The sequence below is a fragment of the Microtus pennsylvanicus genome, chromosome 4, assembly GCF_037038515.1.
Source record: "Microtus pennsylvanicus isolate mMicPen1 chromosome 4, mMicPen1.hap1, whole genome shotgun sequence".
NCBI lineage: Eukaryota > Metazoa > Chordata > Mammalia > Rodentia > Cricetidae > Microtus > Microtus pennsylvanicus.
Window position 1 is genome coordinate 17,529,231 of NC_134582.1, and position 7,013 is coordinate 17,536,243.

Genomic DNA, 7,013 nt, shown 5'->3' on the forward strand with positions numbered 1-7,013 from the left:
CCCATGATATTGACACACAGAATGGGCCCACCTCTGCCCTTATGGCTTCCATCAATCCTTGGTTATTGGAAAACTTGACAAGAACGATAATTCTGTCCCACCAGACTATTTGCTGGGAATGTAGACAGTCTGGCCACTTATATAAGAATTGTCCCAGGGCTCATCCAAAGGCCAAATACCCTAAATGATAAAAGGACTATCATTGGGTATGAGACTGTAGAAACTCCCAACAATAGCCTTTAAACTTCAAATGGGTCAAACCTCTGCCTGTCAAGTAAGAGGGAACGCTGACTCAGCAAACCCAAAAGCTTTTTGGACCCTCCCCATTTTTCCACACTCTCCCATGATGACTATTTTTCTAGATGGTAAACCCGTTAAAGGATTGGTAGACACTGGGGTAGATGCCACCATCATCTCACCCAATGATACCAAAGCCTTCCCACATTGAACATTCAAGGATGGCCCCACCATTACTGGTGTGGGTGATGACTCCACCCCTAAGATCACTGTTCACCTAGTTCATTGGAAGGACTTAGATGGCAGCCAAGGGAGATTCTGCCCTATTGAGTCGGATGACCCTTGCACCCTTTGGGGATGAGAACTTTTAGAAGAAATGGGTGCTGTCCTTATTATTGACAATAAGGCCTTTTATGAAGATATAATGTCACAAGACATTACAGACCAATCAGGGCAACAATCCTGCTGTTTTCACTATACAGGGCCTAGCCCCCAAGTCTAAGGGCCACTGACCATCATTTTATAGGTCCCACAACCTATAGCCTTAAATTGGCTCATAAACAAAACAGTATGGATGGATCAGTGGTCTATCGTGAATCCCAAATTATCAGCTTTAAAAGATTTGATTAAGGCTCTCTGCTCCTCCCTGTTCTGGAGACAGCCGCTTCTTTTCGTGCAGTGCCAGCCTCGTTCCAGAGACACGATGGTGAAAATCGGAGTGAACGGATTTGGCCGTATTGGACGCCTGGTTACCAGGGCTGCCTTCACTTCTGGCAAAGTGGAGGTTGTTGCCATCAATGACCCTTTCATCGACCTCAACTACATGGTCTACATGTTCCAGTATGACTCCACCCATGGCAAGTTCAAAGGCACAGTTAAGGCTGAGAATGGGAAGCTTGTCATCAACGGGAAGGCCATCACCATCTTCCAGGAGCGAGATCCCGCCAACATCAAATGGGGGGATGCCGGCGCCGAGTATGTTGTGGAGTCTACCGGTGTCTTCACCACCATGGAGAAGGCTGGGGCCCACTTGAAGGGTGGGGCCAAGAGGGTCATCATCTCCGCCCCTTCTGCCGATGCCCCCATGTTTGTGATGGGTGTGAACCATGACAAGTATGACAATTCCCTCAAGATTGTCAGCAACGCTTCCTGCACCACCAACTGCTTAGCCCCCTTGGCCAAGGTCATCCATGACAACTTTGGCATCGTGGAAGGACTCATGACAACAGTCCATGCCATCACGGCCACCCAGAAGACTGTGGATGGCCCCTCTGGGAAGCTGTGGCGAGATGGCCGTGGTGCTGCCCAGAACATCATCCCTGCGTCCACTGGCGCTGCCAAGGCTGTGGGAAAAGTCATCCCAGAGCTGAACGGGAAGCTCATGGGCATGGCCTTCCGCGTTCCTACCCCCAATGTGTCCGTCGTGGATCTGACATGCCGCCTGGAGAAAGCTGCCAAGTATGATGACATCAAGAAGGTGGTGAAGCAGGCATCCGAGGGCCCACTAAAGGGCATCCTGGGCTACACTGAGGACCAGGTTGTCTCCTCTGACTTTAACAGTGACTCCCACTCTTCCACCTTCGATGCTGGGGCTGGCATTGCTCTCAATGACAACTTTGTAAAGCTCATTTCCTGGTACGACAATGAATTCGGCTACAGCAACAGAGTGGTGGACCTCATGGCCTACATGGCCTCCAAGGAGTAAGAAGCCCGCCCTGGACCACCCATCCCAGCAAGGACACAGCAAGAGAGAGGTCCTCGGCTGCTGAGCAGTCCCTGTCCTAACCCTTAACACTGAGCATCTCCCTCACAGTTTCCATCCCAGACCCCCAGAATAGCAGGAGGGGGCTTAGGGAGCCCTACTCTCTTGAATACCATCAATAAAGTTCATTGCACCCCTAAAAAAAAAAAAAAAAAAAAAAAGATTTGATTAAGGAGCAATTCCCCCTGGGTCATATTGAACTCTGTCTAAATAACACCAAAAACAAATTTTACTTTGCCCCCTTCTTCCTTTTACTGACCAATGCTAGTACAACATATTTAAATTTCACAATGAGTCTCTGAATGTAAGGTGCCTACTGGAATCCTAAAAAGCCTCTCATGCAGTCCTGGTACATATTCCTGCATTCTTATGGGTGTAGCCAGGGACAAACAAGCAGCCTCCCTTCCTCTAACACATGACTGGTACCATCTGAGACCAGAAGAGAGCACCAGATACCCTGGGACTGGAGCTACAATTGGTGTGAGTGCTGGGAATCAAATTCAGGTAGCCTGGAAGACCAGCCACTACATTCACCTTCAGAGCCATCTCTCCAGCCTCTTGGAATCACATTCTTGTGTAACTCACAATCATTGCCACGAACAAAGGCTCTACAAACCTAAGCATATCTTTCAAGCTGGTGAGTAATCCTATTTAAAGACAGAAATAAAAAAGATCTGATTTAATAACTTTTCTCAGAACTTGACATTTTTTTCTTTAATTTTTTTCTTTAATTTTTTTCTTCTGTTTTTGCTATGAGGGGTCTGAATCCAAAGTTAAGCCTATTTCATAAGTTGGTTAGGACTTAGGTTTTTCTCTCTGGATTTGTCATAATGAGTCAAAGGATTAGAAGGTTAATTGATAAATCCAGAGCACACGTGTTCCAGATATACCTGTTCCATCAAGTTCATTGTGAGAGAAATACTCCTTCAAAAGTCCAGGCCTCCAAGTCTTCATCTAAAAATTGATGTCACTGGGCTAAACACTTTCAGCTCCAACACTCCATGAATACATACTTCTCTTACCATTCAATCATCTCGAATTATGCCCAATTGTTTTAGCCTAAATTTGAAAGGCCTTCTGGGGCTTGTAATTTGCAATCAGTCACTTTGGGATGAGTGTCAAGAGAACAGTATCAAGTACGAGATCTAAGCTGACTGCAAAGTGGATCCGGGGAGCCTGCGGAAGTGAGAAACTGACTGCAGAGCAGGGGCTGGGGCCCAGCTGCGACAGGGACTGGGGGTGTAGCATGCCATCATACATGTAAACTTCTTCTTTCTCAGAGACTTCTTAGCCAAGGGTCCTGGCTTCTTTCCTTTTAGTCTCTTTTCTGTGTAATCTCTAGTATTCAGTAAATCGGCTCACACTTGTCCTTAAACTGTACATGAACATGTTCCCTGTACCTCTAAACTCCTTCATTACCCATAGAGAGTATTTCCTGCCCACACACATGCTTTAACAAGCACGATCTGGTACATATTATTCAACAAATATCGATCGTTCTTGTTCTCCGAATGAGAGACATTTATTGACAATTTGTGAACAAATACACAATCACAGCTGTGTTCTTTTGAAACGAGAAACCAAAGGTGGCACAGACGCCTGGAGTGAAGATTCTGCCCCTTAAGGTGGGCATTGCTGGGGAAGTGCTACCTGAGCATCAACCTAAATGGTGTTAGTAGCAGTATAAGGATGTGGAAAGAAAAACCAACATAACTGGTTGGCAATGATCAAGAGAAGGATAACATCGAAGGAAATGTAAGTGTCACATTATGAAGGTCTTAAGATTCTTAAGACAAAGGGTAATATCAAATTTGGATTTTTTTTGTTTTTGATTTTTTTTTTTGAGACAAAGTTTCTCTGTAGCTTTGGAGTCTGCCCTGGAACTAGCTCTTATAGACCAGACTGGCCTTATACTCACAGAGATCTGCCTGCCTCTGCCTCCCAAGTGCTGGGTTTAAAGGCGTGAGCCACCACTGCCTGGCTCCAAGTTTCGACTCTTAGATCATTGTGACTGGAGTCTGAAAGCAACAGGATCCCAGTTAGGAAAACAGTGTATTAGACAAGAGATCACAGTAGTGTCGTCATAGAAACAGAGATGTAAAAAGATGGACAGTCTCCAGAGACATTTAAAAGTCCTGGCTGACAAGCTTCCATGAGATAGGGTTGGGGAGATGACTTGGTGGGTAAACAGGAGTACCCAGGTTCAAATCCCCAGTACCCAGGTATGACAGTGCATGTCTACAACCCCGACATTGGGAGTGGAAATGGGAATACCAGTGGCTCACTGGTTAGATAGACTAGCTGAATTGGCAAGCTCGAGACTTGGTGAAAAACCCTATCTGAAAAAATAAAACATTTAACATAGACCCAAATTCATATACGTAGATTTACCTCCACCCCCATTACATACACTCACGTGCATAAATCAGATGCATAATTTTCTTAAAGAGATGGAGCAGAGGGCTCAGGTTCATTATGAAGTAACACTTTTAGGTGCCTAATTTAGACAAAGACATGCATAGCAGAGATTTTTCAGTAAGCCAGGGAATCCTGGAAGGAGTAAAGCCTTTGTATACGCTTTATAATTCAAAAATTAAATTATGGGCCTAGAGAGATGGTTCAGTTGGTAAAGGTACCAGCCACCAAGTCTGAAAACCTAAATTTGGGATCCTATGATCCCAACATGGTAGCAGAGGGCCCACTCCAGCAAGTAGACATCTAACCTCCATATGCACATGTATTGACTCACATACAAGCATGCACACATACACACATACACAAACACAGGCACACACACATGGGCGCACACACACTGATGCACACACTACATTATAATGCAGTAAAAACAAAAGAATTGGGTTTTGAGTGCAGGCTAAGTCACACTGAGGGCTGAGATACCTCTGAAACCTGCTGCTATTGAAGGTAACTTGACAGCATGTATGTGAACATTGGAGAGTCTACGATCATACATGGTAACGGAAGACCCAGAGAAGAGAGATACCATCGAAGAAAAGATGATCAATGGGAAGAGAGAAAGCGCTGAGTCCTAAGGGACCACAGTGTCCAATGAGCAAGAGAGGAAGGTGGTTCCTTATGCCTTACACAGAGTTGTCATGGAAACTAATTAGAAGTGGATGATGTTTACAGTGGCAAACCTGGGCTGGTGGGAAAAATCAATAGGAGTGTGATTTTACTCCATATTACTAAAACAGAGCACCCAGTATAAACAGCTAAAAGGGAGGAATGACTTATTTTGGCTCATGGTTTCAGAGATTTCCCTTCATAGTGGATCCATTGATTGAGCCTGTGGTGAGGCAGAATAACACAGGCAAATAGCATGAGGACAATAAGACCATTCATCTCCTAGCAGACAGGAAACAGATAGCAGAAGGAGCCCTGGACCAGGTACAAGCTTAAATAACATGCTAGCGACCCACACCATCCACCAGTTAGGCTCCACCTCCTAAAACTTCCAGCCTCTCCAAACTAGTTCCACCAGCTGAGTAAGTATTATATATTCAGTATGAGTCTACAGCATCATTTCCTAGTCAGCCCTTAGCAGAAAGCAAATCACAGAAAGAGAGACTAGAGATAACATTGGTGAAAATGATGAAATAGCAAGAACGGGATGGGGGGAGGATGTGAGAGACATGGGTGGCTTCAGAGAGAAGAAATAATCCATCCCACCTCCAGGGATACCAGAGAGAAGAATGGGTACAGGTGCTTATAGTTCTGAAAGTTTGTTAGGAAGAATGCACAGAGTTCTTTAAAGTGACTTCTATTTTTCCTTTTAAAACAGAAATGCATTTTCTTTTTTAATCCAGAGAATAAAAACAGTAGAGGAAGTAAATTCTTTTGTGAGAGACTTCTCCCTAATAAATGACCTATTATCTTGTGCGCTAATGATCACAACAAGAAAGCAAATATGTTCAAGTTTATATGTTTACTAGATACTAATAAGTTTTCAATGACTTTCATTTCCAAGTCTGGCTTGGATCTGGGTGGCGATTGTATTTTATTTATTAAAATGATTTATTTAATCTGCATGAACTAAAATCATATTTTTTTCTAGCATCCCTTGGATCAAATGTTACCTATTATTCCTTCCTGAGGACTCGACCTCAGACTGCAGCTTCCTGGATCTTTAACAATGCTATACAGTAACTGAAGCTCTTACAAGATTGCCTTTACCCATCTCTTCTATTTTAGTGATAGCTCAGATTCTAACTCATCCAAAGAAATAAATAGGCTCCAAGTTTGCTGTTTTGAGGGCTGGAGAGATGGCGTGGCAGCCAAGAGAGCATACCGCTCTTATAGAGAGCCCAACATCAGCGCCCAGCACCCATAATGATTAGCTTACAAATCAGGAGCAGAAGGAGACGAAGCACGAGCAAGGAACTCAGGACCGCGAGGGGTGCACCCACACACTGAGACAATGGGGATGTTCTATTGGGAACTCACCAAGGCCAGCTGGCCTGGGTATGAAAAAGCATGGGATAAAACTGGACTAGCTGAACATAGAGGACAATGAGGAATACTGAGAACTCAAGAACAATGGCAATGGGTTTTTGATCCTACTGCACGTACTGGCTTTGTGGGAGCCTAGGCAGTTTGGATGCTCACCTTACTAGACCTGGATAGAGGTGGGCGGTCCTTGGGCTTCCCACAGGTCAGGGAACCCTGATTGCTCTTCGAGCAGATGAGGGAGGGTGAATTGATTGGGGGAGGGGGGGAAATGGGAGGCGGTGGCAGGGAGGAGGCAGAAATCCTTAATAAATAAATAAATTTAAAAAAAGTGTTCGCAGCTCCAGAGTCTGAGGATCCTACGATGGTGACCTCCAAAGGCACCTGAACTCAAGGGCATATACCTCCCACAGTGCACACACACGTTATTTTCTTTGAAAAATTTTAAAATTATTGTTTCGAAACTTTTGCAACTCTAAGAGTGACAAAAACATTATAGGAAATACAATGGGTAAACTTCTGGTTTCCATAAAATTGCTCAGTTCCAAAC

The 7,013-nt window shown here is 44.5% G+C and overlaps 1 pseudogene; it reads left to right on the plus strand.

The window, feature by feature from the left end:
* The first annotated feature begins 884 nt into the window (after positions 1-884).
* LOC142847603 (glyceraldehyde-3-phosphate dehydrogenase pseudogene) lies at positions 885-2,122 on the plus strand (annotated as a pseudogene).
* The last annotated feature ends 4,891 nt before the right edge of the window (positions 2,123-7,013 follow it).